The sequence below is a fragment of the Helianthus annuus genome, chromosome 5 (assembly GCF_002127325.2).
Source record: "Helianthus annuus cultivar XRQ/B chromosome 5, HanXRQr2.0-SUNRISE, whole genome shotgun sequence".
NCBI classification, from domain to species: Eukaryota; Viridiplantae; Streptophyta; class Magnoliopsida; order Asterales; family Asteraceae; genus Helianthus; species Helianthus annuus.
The window spans coordinates 176,723,577-176,742,125 of record NC_035437.2 but is presented as its reverse complement, the minus strand read 5'-3'; the positions used below and the strand labels follow the sequence as shown (position 1 = coordinate 176,742,125).

Here is an 18,549-nt window from a genome sequence, read left to right as displayed (position 1 = left end):
TCCTAAATGGCTTACAAGGTGTTTGAGTGGTGGTGTCCTTTTAAGTGGTAAGTGGTTGGGGTTCAACTTTTGTTTTGGATAAATATAGCGCAGTTTAGAAGTAGATTTAGTCAGGTGTGTGAGTTTGCTGTTAAAATAAAGATTTGTGTATCAGTGTAATGAATTATTTGTGTCCACCTTAGCTCGTGCACATTGTATCACCGGACACCTCGATTATTATATATTTTATGTGATAATACGATGTTGGAAGGATAAGAACTAAACCTATTACATCACATGTTTCGTAATACATTGTTGGAGAAATAAGAACTAGGCATGTTCAAAGTCTAATTTGAGTGGTTTTGAGGAGAAATTTGGTTTGAACCGCTAACCACGGTTTTGGAAAAAAGAAAAACCAAACTGGTCGGGTTGGTTGAACCGACAAAATTTCACGGTTTAACAATTTGATTTTGACAATTAAGCGACTTCAAACAAGAAAAAAGTATTTTTTAAAGGAATAATGAATTTTAATAATCCTAACTATTAATTGTTGGCCGACAATGGTCCCAGCTTAAAAAATAACCAGTGGTAGTCCCACATTTTCATATATTGTAAACCAATGAACTTTTACTAAACCGAAAAGGATAAGGTGACAAAAAGAAATTAAGGTTCTGATGCTACAAATAAAACAAGAGTACATGATGAGAATTATCTAACATCATTACATCTTTTGTTGATACTCTATAATACATTCTTGAAAGTATGATTATAACAAAACATGAAGGCAATATGTGTTACTAGACATGAGATCTATCAAGCATCATATGACATATTCATACCATCATAACAATCCTTTTGCAATTACACCTAGGGTTTAACACATTTAAGGTGTCACTAACAACATTTCACATTAAACATTTTATTAAAAGCCAAACGTGATTGGCATGTGCTAGGTTGATATTGCTTGTATTTTTTTAACCTTATTAATCTAATGATCAACTTTAATACAATAATGCAATCCTGATAGCATAACAATGCTCAAGTATATTGCTTGTTTTACCAAACAAAGATGTTGGTGGGAAAAGATCCAAAACACATAATCTCTGTTAGGTAAAAGACAAATTTCATAGCAACCATACAATAAAATGGTATAATCTCTTATGAAATAAATAAAAAATAATAACTGTTTTGGTTATTTGTTTATTTGTAATTGGCATTATGGTCCAGTGGCATAGGGTGATGGTAAAAGCTTGAGATCTTTAAGGTCTCGAAACATGACTTGTGGGGGATTTTCTCACAGTGGTGGATTTCCTCCTTGTCATACGCTGTTAAAAAAAAAGATAAACGATATAAAATTAAAAATAAAAAAATAATAGTTTGAATGCTCATGTGTTTGTAAAAAGTATGAACAATTTGCCAATTTGCCGATAAAAAAAAAACATTATCCACTAACATAAAACTTAAACCATTTGGATTTGTTATCATAATAATTCACTGCTTTCACCACAAAATATATGTGGATTATGTGTCATAATATGTGTGTCTATAATATATACACATAACACATTTATATGTATATATAAACCTTAATACTATCAATTCAGGTGAAGTGGTGGTTTGGACCAGTGGCGGACCCAGAAATTATTTGCTAGGGGTGCGGATGAGGTGTTTATATATTTTCAAGGGGTGCGGTCGGGTTGTTTTGCCTAAAATATACACTATATTTTTTTTTCAAGAGGTGCGGCCGCCGACCCTGGTTAAAGGGTAGGTCCGCACCTGGTTTGGACCCCTTTTTCATCCAATAATAACAAGGCATGGGCCAGCCTATTAAGAAATAAATTCTGCTCAGAATTCTTTATGTCCATGTGATTTCTATATATAGCAAAGTCTATTCTTACTAACCCATACAACACTTCATCATCACCTACACCTACCAATTTCCATTTTAACTTACAAACAAGAAAGAAAACAAGGTGCAGGCTTATCATTTGATTGAATAAGGGCAGACATGGAGAGATATGAAGTGGTTAAAGAAATAGGGTCTGGTAATTTTGGGGTAGCTAAGCTTGTTAGAGACAAGAGTACCAAAGAGCTCTTTGCTGTCAAGTTTATTGAAAGAGGCCAAAAGGTTTGCCCATTTTTCCTTCATAAGAACTTTTGATTATTTTTATATTATTATTCTTTTTTTCTTTTTGGATAATATGATGTTTTATTTACTTGGTGTCTTGGTTACTGCAAAATAATTTGTGGGTTTGATCAAGATTTCAAAAAATTTTGTTTATTTTTCTTTTTTTTTTATGTTTTTTTTTTGTATTTCTTCATAATTTTGTTTTTAACTTTTCTTGAACTTTTTTATGTTTTTATGCACTTGGTTAATTGATTAATGCAAAATTATTTGTATCTATGATCAATATTTCTAAAAGTTTGAATTTCCTCTGTAAATTTTGATTTATTTATTTATTTATTTATTTTTTTTGATGTTTTTATGCACTAGATGTTGTCATTAATGCAGAATACTTTGTGGGTTTTTGCATTTCTCAATATGTATTAAATTTTTAATATCTTTTAATGTTTTAATGCACTTGATGTCTTGATTAATGCAAAAATATTTTAATGACTTTGATCAAGATTTTTGAAAATTTTGCATTTATTCATGAAGTTCAATCGTTTCTTTTAATGTTTTTATGCACTTCAAGTCATGATTAATGAAAAATATTTTCTGGGTTTAATCAAGATTTTTAAACATTTTCAGATTGATGAACATGCAGAGAGGGAGATACTGAATCATAGATCCTTTGAGGCATCCAAATATTATCAGATTCAAAGAGGTAAATCTTTATTCTTTAAAAGATACACACACACAACAGCCTGTCAGTCATCTTTATTCACTGTGTGTGTGTGTGTCTGTCTGGATTTTTATCTGAAGTTTCTGTCAGTCTATTGTGTCTGTACTGCTGTTGAGTTGTAAAGTTCTGCAATAATTTAAAAACCCTACGGTTTTGTTTCGGGTCAATTTAGTTGGAGTATTAACTGTCATTCAGTTAGTAGTTGTTAGGTAATGATAACCATAACATTAACAAGAAGTGTGGTTAGATCGAATAGAACTATTACATAGGTGTAAACGAGCCGGGGCTGAGCCCGAGCCCGACTGTTAGACTAAGTTCTTTTAGATAGACAAGTTTATTATTAATGAGGGTATTAAATTGTAATTAGTTTATCTATATATATAGGGTCTTCTATTCATATTCTATCAATCAACTAGAATTACGACCCGCCGCAATGCGGCGGGGATTCTTTAGTTATAACTAAGTCGATTTAGGATGCGCACGTTATGGTGAACCTGTCAAACGGGAAAAAAATAGACGATGTAAAAACGTTCACCCACACACACACGTTGCGCCGTGTTAACTTGCAAAATTTAGAATGAAACGTAAAAACGCTAAACCAAAGACGCACTTGCGATGTGTTAAGTTACAAAATTTTGAACGAAGCATAAAGCGAAAAATTTGCGGAAAATGAAAACTATAAAGGACCAAAGTTGAAAGTAAAAAAGTTGTGAAGATAGATTGCAAAAGATAAAAAGTTTTGTGTTAAAAGTAAAAAAACAAATAGTTTTGGGTTAAAAGTAATTTATGAAACACTTTTGGGTGAAAAGTAAAAAAAATCATTTTTTTTTTTGAAAAACCCTTAAAGCCAAGGTTACAACAGCCATATGCATAACCATTTTTTCTTTGAAAAACCCCCAAAGCCAAGATTACAACACATAAGTAAAAAAAAAAAAAAAATTCAAAGTGGTTAAATCGCAAAAGATGAAAACTTTTGAATTAGAAGTAAAAAATCAAATTAATCAAAGAGGTTAAATTACCATATATTAAAACTTTAAACTTAAATTGTCAAAGATTAAAACTTTAGGATTAAAAAGGAAACAAAGATTAAAAACTTTAAACTTAAATTGTCAAAGAATAAAACTTTAGGGTAAATTGTTAAAGATTAAAACTTTAGGGTCAAAAAGGAAACAAAGATTAGAAGTTTATACTTAAATTGTCAAACATTAAACTTTAGGGTTAAAAATGAAAATTTTCATTTTTTTTGAAAGACTCCCAAAGCTAATATTACAACACATATATGCATAGTTAAGTTGCTTTTTATTGTGTTTAATAATAATTGACGGGGTATGGTCCCAAAAACCTTGCGCAAGCACATAGGACCATACCATAACTTAAATTCCAAAATCATCTTAAACAAGACCCTGCGCAGCCGCGCAGCGGTTCTAAACAAGATTTGGAAGGATCAGTCTTCGATGACCATGCGCCGGAGAAAGGAAAGACAAATATTCAACTAACACCCTTTCGCGGGCTCGCGCAAGGGTACCGTTAGGCTGGAAGATGAAGTCCTAAACATATCTGTGCGCATGCAATCAGGACTTGAACAAAAGGAATCTTTTCTGTTACAACAGAATAGACACGTGGCAATAATGCAATGGTTTACAGTTGTAGATCTTCTAGAAGGCCTTAAGTGCCCATCGTGCTCATCGTGCATGGTTTCATTCGGTTACAACCGAATGTGACGTACTGACGTGGCAGCATCCTAGTCGGTCATCTAAATCACGATGATAGCAACTTAAAGGTGGATCTATAACAAACCACTTTCCACGTGGCACCTACTCAGCCTTTGATCAGATCCACGATCTGTGTGCATGGATGTGGAGTTAACTATTAACGGAAGAAGAAATAATTGTTAACGAAAGTAATTTCCGTCATTACCTCCATCACCTTTTTTGGCGCCAAAACCTTGGTTATAAATATGGGAATTCAGGTATGATCTCACAAGCTACTTTCACATACTTTCACCTTTACTACTTCATCTTCTTCTTTGAGATCACTGTACTTATTCTCACGACCGGAGGGTGGTCACAGAGAGAACCCCCATTCTCCCCGTGGCGAGTCTAACGGCTTTCTGTTTTGCAGTGTTCTCCGGTGAAGTAGCCCCATCCAGTAATCGACGAGAGGATTAACCCCTTTATGCAGAAACCATACCCCAGATCTGATTGATTCCGGTCAATTTAGATCCTCTGTTTCTTCAATAATTGTATTCAATACCAAGATTTAACTTGGTATCAGAGCCAAGAAACCTAACCCTAATTCTGCCATCAACTACTAATCAGCAGACCCTAATTCTGCTGTCAACTACTAACCAACAATTCTTCATCTTTTCTTTCTGGCCAACTTGCAACATAAAACCTGCTGCCCCTATCAATACTTTCCGAGGAATCTTTTCAACATATTCAGGGAAAAACTTCATGTGGGGTATGGTTGTCTTTAGAAGGAGCTTATGCCCAGGTCACCTAATGCCATGAATTTACTCTCAAAAATCAATTACTAAGAATCACCATGAAGGGTGATGAAAAACCTGCTGACTATCTAAGTAGAGCACAGGAATATGCAACCGCATTAGCTAACATAGGAGAACCGATGAAAGATAAAGACCTTGTTATGCTCATTTTTGCGGGGCTTCGCGAAGAATACAGTGGCCTCAAGGCCAATCTATTGGCTCGTTCCTCTCCTGTTAATTTTAACGAGCTACATGGTTTACTAAGTGACCATGATTACATGATCATAAAAATTTTGGCCACAAATCAGCATGTTCCACAGGCCTTTTTGGCGGCTGCCACACCAGTTGCCCAATCTTGATTCTATTCAGCAGCAACTTCATAACCTTCAACTCATGGCCCCTCAGTTGGGATAGCAACTCAATCCGGCACCTTCAACACAACCACAAGCTTACTTTGGGTCTCAGTCTTTTAACAACAATCGAAGCAACCGTGGTTCTCGCGGTTCTTCACGCGGTAACTATAGTGTTCATTCAAATTATCACAATGGGGGCACACGGTAATTCTCTTGGGCTTCAACTCAAAACACTGTTTATGGCCATTGTAACCGATGTAGCATAGGTCATCTCCCCTCTCAGTGTCCTAATCAACTCAATCAATCTCGTGCAACATCACAGGCTAACGATGCTACTCACTCAGATGCTGGCTCACAATCAGGATTTTCTTGGAAGCCCGATACGGTAGCTAATGGGCATGCTACTCCGGACATATCTAGCATTGAAAACCCTGGGGCCTACTTTGGTAATGATTATTTACTTGTTGGTAACGGTAACTCACTACCCATTTTTCACATTGGATCCTCAACAATTTACTCACCTAACAAAACCTTTTGTCTGTTCAAAAATTTTGTGTAGACAATGATGTTTTCTTTGAATTTTACTCATCTTATTTTGTTATGAAGGACGAGTCTACACGCACCACCCTCCTAACGGGTCCCAGTGAACAGGGTTTGTACTCCATTTGTCTTCCTCAGCTCAAGTCTCTACCCAAGGTTGCATTTACTGCTGTCAAAGCATCTTCCAATACTTGGCATCAACGATTAGGATACCCTCATGCTCAAGTTTTTCGTTCTATTGTTTCATATTGTTTTTACCTATTTCTGACAAGTTATTTAATAAGCTATGCACTTCTTGTCAATTAGGCAAGTCTTAAAAAAATATCTTTATCGGACTCAAACTTTCGTAGTACCAATTTAATACCAAACTAAAAAGCGTTCAATCCGACTGGGGAGGGGAGTTTCGTAATCTTACTTCACTTTGTACTAGTCTTGGTATAATTCATCGACGCTCTTGTCCTCATACAAGTAAGCAAAATGGGAATGTAGAGCGTCGTCATCGCCATGTTGTGAAAGCAGGACTTACCCTTCTGGCACAATCCAGTCTTCCTCAACGTTTCTAGCAATTTGCTTTTGAAACAGCGGTTTACTTAATTAATCGACTCCCCTCGCGTGTCTCCTACAACAAATCTCCATATGAACATGTTTTTAAACGAAAACCTGGTTACTCTTTTCTTTCTTCTTCGGATGCCAATGTTTTCCTTATCTTCATCCGTACAACCATCACAAATTTGATTTTAGATCCACCCCGTGTGTCTTTCTTGGCTACAGCCCTGTTCACCATGGCTACCGGTGCTTTGACCCATCTACCGAGCGGATATACATTGCCCGACATGTTCGTTTCAATGAACATGTATTTCCATGTCATATACTAGTACCAACCCACCCTCAACACAACCCGAACCACCATATGTATCTATCTTTCCTGAACCCCCACCCGGTTTTCCAACCGAACCTACCCCACCACCACCCTCCAAGGATCCCCTACCAACCGAACACACCTCCACATCCACCAACTCACCTGAAATCGAACCAACCTCATCACCAACTACCCCATCCCCATGCCCTTAACTGAACCTAATCTGAGCACGGCCCAACCGAACCCAGCCCCGAGGCCTCGGCCTCCCAACCTACGTCCCAATCCTAAGCATACCACCCGCTATGATCCCGCTGCTTACACTGCCACCACTACCTCCACTTTACCCGTTGAACCCACAACTTTTACCGTTGCTAACAAGTCTTTAGAATGGCGCCAAGCCATGGATGACGAGTTAGATTCGCTATATAAGAACGGGACATGGACATTAGTTCCCCTACACCTAATACTAACGTGGTTGATTGTAAATGGGTTTACAGGTTGAAAACGAATCCAAATGAGAAAATTAGCAGGTACAAGGCACGACTTGTTACTAAAGGATTTCACCAGCAACATGGGGTTGATTATCATGAGACCTTTAGCCCGGTAATCAAACCTGCTAGTATTCGGACTATCTTATCGCTTGCTGTCACAAATAAGTGGTCTCTGCGACAGTTGGATGTCTAGAACGCTTTTCTACATGGTGATCTTCAAGAGATAGTTTATATGAGGCAACCTCCTGGTTTTGTTGATCCTACCAGGCCAGATCATGTGTGCTTATTACACAAGTCTCTATATGGGCTCAAGCAAGCCCCTCGTGCCTGGTTTACAAAATTGTCTATGGCTCTTCATTAATTGGGTTTTTCCGGGTCCAAAACTGACCCGTCTCTATTCATTCTTAACTCGTGTGGAACACTCGTCTATCTTCTTGTGTATGTAGACGACATTATCATTACAGGTAATCACCCTGGGCTATTACTGCTATTATTGATCCTCTCTGTTATATGTTTGCAATTAAAGATCTGGGTCTGTTACATTATTTTTTGGGTATTGAAGTGGTGCATCATGGTTCTGATTTGGTGCTATCTCAACGCAAGTATATTCTTGATATTCTTTACCGAGCAGTCGAGCCGGGGGTCTCACTGGAAGCAGCCTCTCTATTCATACGGGGTAGGGGTAAGGCTGTCTACATCTTACCCTCCTCAGACCCTACCTTAGCTGTGCTATTGGTGGGATTTACTGAGTATGATGATGATGATGATGATGATATTCTTCACTGAGCAGGTCTTGGTGAATGCAAACCTGTATCATCTCCTATGAGCACTTCTCATGTCTTATTGCCTGATGACAGTCCATTACTTGATGATTCTTCCAGATACAAGCAAACGGTTGCTCTTTAATATGCAACCTTATCTCGTCCGGACATTGCTTTTGTGGTTAATAAGGTGTGTCAGTTTATGCATGCTCCTACTGAGAATCATTGGGCTGGTGTGAAACGCATATTGCGTTATCTGAAGGGCACAATTAATCTTGGCTTATTATTTCGTCATAACACGGGCTCTAGCCTACAAGCCTTTTCTAACTCTCATTGGGCTACTAGTCTTAGAGCACTTTAGGATTTTGACTGGGCTGGTTGCCCTGTCGATCGTCTATATGCTATCTATTTGGGTTCTAATCTTATTTCATGGTCGGCTCGTAAACAACGAATGGTTTCTCAATCTTTAACAGAATCTGGATGACTGGATATAAGGCTATTGCTGATACTATAGCAGAACTGATTTGGTTAAAATCTCTCCTTCATGAGCTCGGTCTAGTTAGCAAGGCACCAACACTTTGATGTGATAATCTTGGTGCAACCTATCTTTCTGCTAATCCAGTATTTCATGCACGCACAAAGCATGTTGAAATAGATTACCACTTTGTTCGTGAACAGGTTACTCAAGGAAAGCTGAATGTTAAGTTTATCTCCACTGATGATCAAATTGCTGATGTATTTACAAAGCCTTGTCGTCAGAAAGATTCGAGTTTCTACGGTCCAAGTTGCGGGTCATTCCCACCCTCAACTTGCGGGTCGTTCCCACCCTCAACTTGCGGGGGAATGTTAGATTAAGTTATTTTAGATAGACAAGTTTATTATTATTGAGGGTATCAAATTGTAATTAGTTTATCTATAATTCTATATATAGGGCCTTGTATTCATATTCTATCAATCAATAATAATCGTATTCAATACCAAGATTTAACTCCGACTAGGCTCGAGCTCGGCTTGTTATGTTTTTATGAAGCTCGATACGGTTCAAGCCTACTTATTTGAGCTCGAGCTCGACTCAAGATTTTTTGAGAACCACCTCAAACAGTTAAAAGCTCGGCTCGAGCTCACTTCAATATCGCTTAAACGAGCCAAAGCTTAGCTCGAGCTCGGCTCGCCAATGTTATCACCATCACCATCACCATCATCATCATCATCATTATTATTATATACATATAAAAAACTAAAATTTTGTTCGGGCTCGCGAGCCTAAATGAGCTTTGTATTTCAGACTCGAGCTTGTTAAGACTCGGCTCGTTCGAGCTTTTTACCGAGCCGATCACGAGTAGCTCTTGAGCCTCTGGGCTTGTTTACACCCCTACTATTAATTGATTTGGGATCAAGTTCTCTGCTTATTATTTCTTTCGCAAATCTGTTCATACTATTTCTTTCCTATTGAAGGTTTGGGTCAACGTATGTGAGCGGTGGAGTACCGGTCAATCCTTAAGTACCGTTTGATGATCCCCATGTTCCCGAATGATGAAACTTGCCCAGTCTGCCGTAAAGCATGCCTGGATAAATACGGGGAGCATGCGTTACACTGTAGAGAGTTGCCGGGGTTAAATTATCGCCATGACTTTGTTCGAGACGCGTTAATGGATATTCTCAGACGAGCAGGGATCTCGGCAAAGAAAGAGGCACCTGTTAATTTTCTTACAGACCCGTCAGAGGGGAGATCCACCCTACGCCCGGCTGACGTGCTAGTTTTTTGTTGGGAGGGCGGGAAACATGCTTGTGTCGATCTCACAGGTGTATCCCCCCTAGCCGAGTTCCGGGAAAATGGGTTTGTGGCGGGGCAAGCGGTACTGAAAGCAGAGTCGAAGGAGGTGGAAAAGCACGCGAAAGCTTGTGAGGATAATCAGCATGCCTTTGTCCCCCTGGCGTTTGACACGTTCGGCTCCTTGGCGCCAGTGGCAGTTCGGTTCTTGTCTAGAGTTCAGCGCGTGGTCCACAACAACTTTTCGACCCCTCAGGGGCGAGGCTTTGTTTTTAGTAGATTAGGGTTTTCTATTCAAGATGGGATGGCGGCACAGTTTGTTGCTCGTCTACCTGCTATCCTTATGTAATTTGCCCCGATGATTGAAATGAAATTTTAAACTGAGGATTAAAAGCCAATTTCTTTTTAAATATTCAAAGCTCAAACAAGACATTTTGGACTCAAAATCAACATATGTTTTACAAGTTATTTTTCTTCAAGAAGTCTGTGGTAATTACCTTTTGTGTTGTTACACGTAAATATCAATTTTTGCTACACAAAGAAAAATAAACTTTTTATTGATTTTGAATTTAACAGAGTAAATAAAATGTGCAAATTTATATATTTGCACATATTTCTTTTTTCAGGTGTTACTAACTCCAACTCATTTAGCAATAGTTATGGAGTATGCAGCTGGAGGAGAGCTTTTCCAAAGAATATGCAATGCAGGCAGATTTAGTGAGAATGAGGCAAGTTTTATATGTTTTTCATAACTTTTTTTGTGTAGTGCTGTCCAAAAAGCTCGTGGCTCGGAGCTCGCTCGGATTTAGCTCGGATAAAGCTTGCTCGATATGGCTCGGTTTGAAAGTGAGCCGAGCTTAGAAAGTGAGCCTAGCTCGGCTCGGCTCGGCTCGTGACGAGCCAAATTGGCTCGGTTTGGCTCGCTTGGTAGCTCGGCTCGGCTTAGCTTGAATTATTTTACTTATAATATATTTTATTTTTATATACATATAATATATTACAAAAAAAGTGATTATTATTTACATGTATTTATGCTTGTAGTCTGATATCTATGACATATATAAAGGTTGATTGACGTACTAATGAACAAATATTGTATTTACTTGAAATATAAAACTTATTTTGCATTGTTGAACGTGATTTTGGCTTGTAATGTATTAGGTTGAACTTATTTTGAATATGTTTTTTTGAAGTATTAAATAATATTTTAGAATACTGAATTTTAAGAGCTATGTATTAATTTTTATTTTTAAAATCGAGCCAAACCAAGCTGAGCCGAGCCAGCTCGGTTTAAAACCAAGCCGAGCCCGAGCTTAGATTTTCAGCTCGGTTTCAAAATCCAAGCCGAGCCGAGCCAACTCGGTTTATAATCGAGCCGAGCCCGAGCTTGCCCTAGCTCGGCTCGGCTCATGAACAACCCTACTTTTGTGGTGGGGATAGGGCAAACTGAACAATCAATAAACCGGTCCTCACTACCCGGCTCATTAACACTCAAAAGTCAAATATGCTGAAGACTTGTTATTTTGACTTTTTTTTTTCCTCATATGCACCAGGCAAGATTTTTCTTTCAACAACTTATATCCGGAGTTAGCTATTGTCATTCAATGGTATAAAATTTATATTCACTCATTTTGTTACTCTACTCTTTCTATTGACAACATTATCGTTGATTCTTGATCGGTTTGTGTGTTACAGGAAATTTGTCACAGAGACCTTAAACTTGAAAACACACTGCTAGACGGAAGCACGGCTCCACGTGTTAAAATATGTGATTTTGGGTACTCAAAGGTAACAAATTTACCACATTTTCATGTTTAGAGATTTAGTAACTGAACCGCTGTTTATTCAATACAGTCGTCGGTTTTGCATTCTCAACCAAAGTCTGCAGTTGGAACACCAGCTTACATTGCACCTGAAGTTCTTTCAAGAAAAGCATATAATGGAAAGGTGCTTCTTTGAGCTTTTACTTGATTTATAAACAGGTGGTTGACTATTTTAACGGTCATTCATGACTTTTCCTTACAAATAACTTTTTTGTGAGAGACCAAGAAAATTATATGGTTTCAATAATTAAAGCTTAACTTTCGGCATATTTTGGTAAGGCGAAAAACGTTGAAAAAACCATATGGACTTTCGCCGAATTCACACATAAGTTTGTTTTTGCTCTGTTAAATGAATCCCTAAACTTATAAAATCACAATGAGAATGGTCTTTTGTTAAAGTTTAGGGACTCAATCATGCAAAAAAGAACATGTGTATGATAAGGATAAAATCTGAGGACTTTTTGGTTGACTTCTGGTTAGGGGTGCTAAACGGGTCGTGTTCGCGGGTTGGCGGGTTCAACCCGATCCGAACCCGAAAATTTTACACGAACCTGAACCCGACCCGAACCCGAAAATCGTATCATACATATGAACCCGAACACGACCTGAAGTTTCATGGGTTGACCCGAACACGACCCGTTTAACCCGATTATTTTAATTTTTTTTCGGAAATTTAAATATTAAAATTACAATTTACTTAAAAACACAAATGTATATTGTAAATGAGACTGGTATGGAAAGAAAGGAAATCTGAATTGTATTAATTGTATTGTGTATTTACAAATGAAGAGGATCCCTCTATTTATAGGGGAAAGAGGGACCAACAAGTAAATATTAATTACATGTAGGGACACCTATATTTACATGCAAGGACATCTATAATTGCAAGTAGAGACCTCTAGTTAACAACTAGGTCCTTCAACTATTTACAACTAACACTCCTCCTCAAGTTGGAGCATAGATGTTAATCATGCCCAACTTGCTACATATGAAATCTATTTGAACCTTCCGGAGTGGTTTTGTGAAGATATCCGCTAGTTGGAATTCTGTTTTAACATGAATTGGCTGAATAGATGGAGGATCCTTTTGAGTGCCCACTATCCTATCTCTGATTAGGTGACAATCAACCTCAATGTGTTTAGTTCTCTCATGAAATACTTGATTTTTGGCTATATGTATAGCTGATTGATTATCACAGTATAATCGCATTAAGTCATCAGAGGTAACCCCGAGTTCCCTGAGAAGGCGACGAACCCATATCATTTCTGATGTAACATCTGCCATAGCTCTGTATTCTGATTCGGCACTTGATCTGGATACGGTATGTTGTTTCTTACTCTTCCAAGACACAAGATTTCCTCCAACAAAGACACAATACCCGGTAGTGGACCGTCGTGAAATAGGACATCCTGCCCAGTCTGCATCTGAGAATCCAGATATACGTCCATCTCCATCTTCTGTGAAAGCACCTACGCGGCAATGACCCTGATCAGAGTACAAGATCCCTAGACCTGGTGTGTTCTTGAGATATCGTAAGACACGAAGAGCAGCATCCCAGTGTCCGGTGTATGGAGTGGCCATAAACTGACTTAGGACACTGACGACAAAGGAAATATCTGGTCGTGTAACTGTCAAATAATTAAGCTTTCCAACCAATCGTCTGTATCGTTCGGGATCCTTCAATGGACTCCCATCCTCTGGAAGGAGCTTCCTCGTAGGAAGCATAGGACTATCAACTGGTTTGCAACCCAATAAGCCACACTCAGTTAGCATATCAAGGACATACTTCCGCTGAGAAAGGAGTATTCCTTGTGGGGAACGAGATACTTCTATGCCAAGGAAGTACCGAAGTCGACCTAAGTCGCTAATCTGAAAGTGAGACTGAAGGAACTGTTTGAGCTTGGTAATCCCAACTTCATCATCCCCTGTAATTATGATATCATCCACATAAACAACTAGAAGGATTCTTCGGCCCTGATGATGTCTAAAGAATACAGAGTGATCATATGCACTACGAACCATCCCAAACTCTCCCATAACACTAGAGAAGCGACCAAACCATGCCCTTGGAGACTGTTTGAGACCATATAGGGAACGGTGTAGTCTGCATACTTTTGAGGCCTCCTCCTCAACAATGAACCCAGGAGGCTGCTCCATATAAACCTCCTCCTCAAGAACACCATTGAGAAAGGCGTTCTTGACGTCAAGCTGGTGGAGCGGCCAATGATGAATGGCAGCAAGAACAATACAAATACGCACAGAGGGCATCTTGGCAACCGGGGAGAAAGTCTCGTCATAATCAATACCATAAGCTTGAGAATAACCTTTAGCTACCAGACGAGCTTTCAGACGATGTAGCGAACCATCAGGGTTAAGTTTTAATGTGAAAACCCAACGACAACCAACAACACGCTTACCAGGAGGAAGTGGTTCAAGATCCCAAGTCTGATTGGCCCGTAAGGCCCCAATCTCGTCTTCCATGGCTTGACGCCATCCTGGATGAGCTAGAGCTGTCATCACATTTTTGGGAATCGGATAGGAATCAAGTGAAGTGGTGAAGGCATGAGACTCCGTGGATAGGTGAGTATAAGCAACATAATCCTGGATGGGATAACGGGTGGCATGTCTCGGTTCTTTTCGAAAGGCAATAGGTATATCAGGATACGGTGCACCTGGAGGATCATAGGTAACAGTTTCTGGTAATGGTGAAACAGGTTCAGTGTCAGGTGGTGGAACTGTGGACGTACTAGATGTAGAGGCTGGTTGTGAATCAAGAGTCTCTGTTGTTGATTCCTTACCTCGCCTAGCATATGTGAAGAGTAATGGTGGAGGATCTGTTGGAAGTCCCGAAGCTATAGGAGCTGGAACTGTGGTGTCTGAGATCGAGGGAATAGGTGACACAGAAAAGGTAGGAATGATGTGAGACTCAGGTATATCAGGATCAGGAAACAGGTCAGACACTGGAATGGAAGATTCTGGAAAGAAAGGGCACAACGGATCAAAGGTGACGTCAGCACTGGTAAAATATCGACGAAGAGAAGGACTATAACACCGATAACCTTTCTGGACACGTGAGTAACCCACGAAGATACAACGAATGGCTCGAGGGTCGATTTTAGGGACTCCGGGACGATGATCATGGACATAAGCTACACATCCAAAAATTTGAGGCTCAAGAGGAAACGGGGTTCCTCTAGGAAATAAGACAGAGAACGGGGTTTGACCATGAAGAACAGACGATGGCATACGATTAATCAGATAAGCCGCAGTAAGAACAGCATCACCCCAAAATTGACGAGGAACATGAGAATGAATCATGAGTGTGCGAGTAACATCCAACAGATGGCGGTTCTTGCGTTCAGCAACACCATTTTGTTGAGATGTATATGCGCAAGAAGTCTCATGAATAATACCTTGTGATTTGAGATATGTAGAGAAATCGGTGGACATATATTCTTTAGCATTATCGGTGCGTAAGGTTTGGATGGACGTTTTGAACTGGGTCTTGACATATGCATGGAATTCACGAAAGATCGAGTTGATTTCACTACGGGATTTCAATAGGTAAACCCATGTGGCACGAGAATAATCATCAATGAAAGTAACAAAGTATTGAAAGCCCAATGTAGTCTTAACTGGACATGGACCCCATACATCTGAATGGACAAGTTCAAATATGGAACTGGTTCGGCTTGACACTTTTGGGGGATAAGGACGTCGAGTATGTTTACCGAGCTGACATGACTCACAATGGAAGTTATCGGGAATAGAGATGCCAGGTCTCATTTGTCGTAGGACGGCTGCTGAGGGATGGCCTAACCGACAATGAGTTTCAAAGATACTAGACTCACAAATGTTTGCTTTGGGATGCGACAATGAAGACATTCGATAGAGACCTTCTGATTCGAGGCCGGTACCAATTACTCGGTTAGTACCGAGTTCATTAAAGGTACAATGAGTAGGATAAAAGGTAACGGAACAATTATTTCGTTTAGTAATCTGACTGACAGATAAAAGACTGGCAGGGAAGTTAGGAACAAGAAGAACAGAAGACAGGTTTAGGCTATCTGGGTTCTGAATGGATCCAATGCCGCGTACGGGGCACGAGGAACCATCTGCAAGTTTAACCGGTTGGCAAGAGGTATTATGAAGGCTAGTGAGAATTTCTTGATTCGCAGTCATGTGATGAGTAGCTCCAGAATCAATAATCCAGGATAAGTCAAAGCCAGAGAACGTACCTGATTGTACTGAGTTGGTTTGAGGACTAGATGACCAAAAAGCAAGGAACCGTTGAAGCAAATCATACTCCTCCTTGGTGCATGTAATGGTGTGATTTCGTTCGTCACCCATTTGAAAAGATGTTCAAGCAGAAAAGCGGAAAGCTGAGATGAAACCCGAACACACGAACCGAGGCAGAAAACGAAAGTGCTCGGATCGAAAAATTAACCTGACGAGATGGGCGGGGAGGTAATTCCGACCAGACTGGCAAAAAACGGCGGCCGGAGAGGCGGCGACGCGCCGTCACGCGCGGCGCGTGGATGAGGGCGGCGGAAGGGGCGGCGGCGCGTGGGGGCGCGTGGAGCGGCGGGCGTCGGCGATTTTTGAGGGGTTTTGTAGATCGGGCAATTGCGAATACGATGGTGGTGGTGGTGTATGTTAACTCGCCGGAAAAAGGAACGGATCTGAAAAAGTAGGTGACGGGTTGTGGTGGTTTTGGGTGTTTGAACAGATCTGGAACGGGTTTTTAGGACGGAACTGGTGGTGACCGGAAATGGTATGAAAGAGAATCCGTTTCTGATGTGGAAGGTCAGACTGAGCTGCAACCACAGAGCATACTACGAATTCTCTAAACTGAGAGACGGAAATGGTCACCCGAATGAGGATATTCTTGAGCTAAACTACCTTTAGCTCTGATACCATGTAAATGAGACTGGTATGGAAAGAAAGGAAATCTGAATTGTATTAATTGTATTGTGTATTTACAAATGAAGAGGATCCCTCTATTTATAGGGGAAAGAGGGACCAACAAGTAAATATTAATTACATGTAGGGACACCTATATTTACATGCAAGGACATCTATAATTGCAAGTAGAGACCTCTAGTTAACAACTAGGTCCTTCAACTATTTACAACTAACATATATGATAATATCATATTTAAATTATAAAATCTATGTTAATTTCTCTTTTTAAGTTATAATAATGGCATAAAATACACACCCCGTTTAATTTATAACATAAAATATATTGTAAAAAATATAATATAGTATAAATGTCTTAAACGGGTCAACCCGCCAACCCGACCAGGTTGACCCGAACCCGACCCATTAACCTAAACGGGTTTGCGGGCTCAACCTGAAACTGACCCGAACCCGTTTAGACTAAACCTAAACCCGCGAATTTCGTGTTAGGTTCGTGTCGGGTTTTCGGGTCGTGTCAGAAATTCACACCAGTTCTGGTATACACTATCATTACAAATCTTAATGTTTTTGTATATGAAAACAACTTATTTATCGTTCTTGTTCCATTTCGCCCGAAGGATAGTTTCTATGCAAATATGATGATTTGAAAGTAACTTAGTAACTTTATAACAAATCTGGGAAGTTCCTATGTTAACCCTTGGAATCTGTAGCTTGCAGATGTTTGGTCATGTGGGGTTCTTTTATATGTGATGTTAGTCGGGGCGTATCCGTTTGGAGATCCAGATGATCCAAAGAACTTCCGGACAACTATTTGTGTGAGTAATGTTTTACACATTAAGACTTTCAAAAATCTCATATTATGAAGCTTAATTAATTGGTTTATTAATTGTATAAACTCGACTTGATTTATAACAGCGGATACTGAGTGTTCAATACATGATTCCGGATAGTATAGAAATTTCATTGGAATGCAAACATCTTCTTTACCGAATATTCGTTGCCAACCCTGAGAAGGTAGAATCTCACACATCGGGTCAAAGTCGATTTGTGTCAAAAATGGTCATGGAATATTTCCCTATCTTTAATGATCGTATTCGGTTTTTTTTTTTTTTTTTTTTTTTTTTTTTTTTTTTTTGTAGAGAATTACGATAAAGGAAATCCAAATGCACCCATGGTTCTTAAAAAACTTGCCTACGGATATAATGGGTGATGCAAGCTCTAACAACAACACACATTCAAACGATACGAATCAAACTGTCGATGAAATATTGTCAATAATACAAGAGGCAAGAACTCGTCTTGCGCCACTAAATGATGGATCAGCGCAACTTCTCGGTGATAGTACGGACTTTGATGATTTGGATGGTTCGGATATTGAAGACATGGACATGAGTGATGACTATGGTTGCTCATTGTGAAAGATCAACGAACCAACGGTGCTTTTTAGTGGTCAACAGCTTCTATAATCATCGATAGAGGATAACTTGTGAGTTGTTATATGATCTGTTATCGGATTTATATAATATATGCTGTAATATGATCCCGTGAGCCGCTTGATTCCCGTGTTATGTAAAAATTATTCTTCAGAAACTTCATGCAATATTATGTAATCATATATACATCAGATTCTTCTTACAGAAGACCCTTTTAGCTTTCTTCTGATCTATAATTATTTTATAGTTTCTTTAAAGATATGGAAAAAGTATATCGTACATTAC

The 18,549-nt window shown here is 39.1% G+C and overlaps 1 pseudogene; it reads left to right on the top strand.

The window, feature by feature from the left end:
* Window positions 1–1,862: 1,862 nt before the first annotated feature.
* Window positions 1,863–18,486, top strand: LOC110942375 (annotated as a pseudogene).
* The last annotated feature ends 63 nt before the right edge of the window (window positions 18,487–18,549 follow it).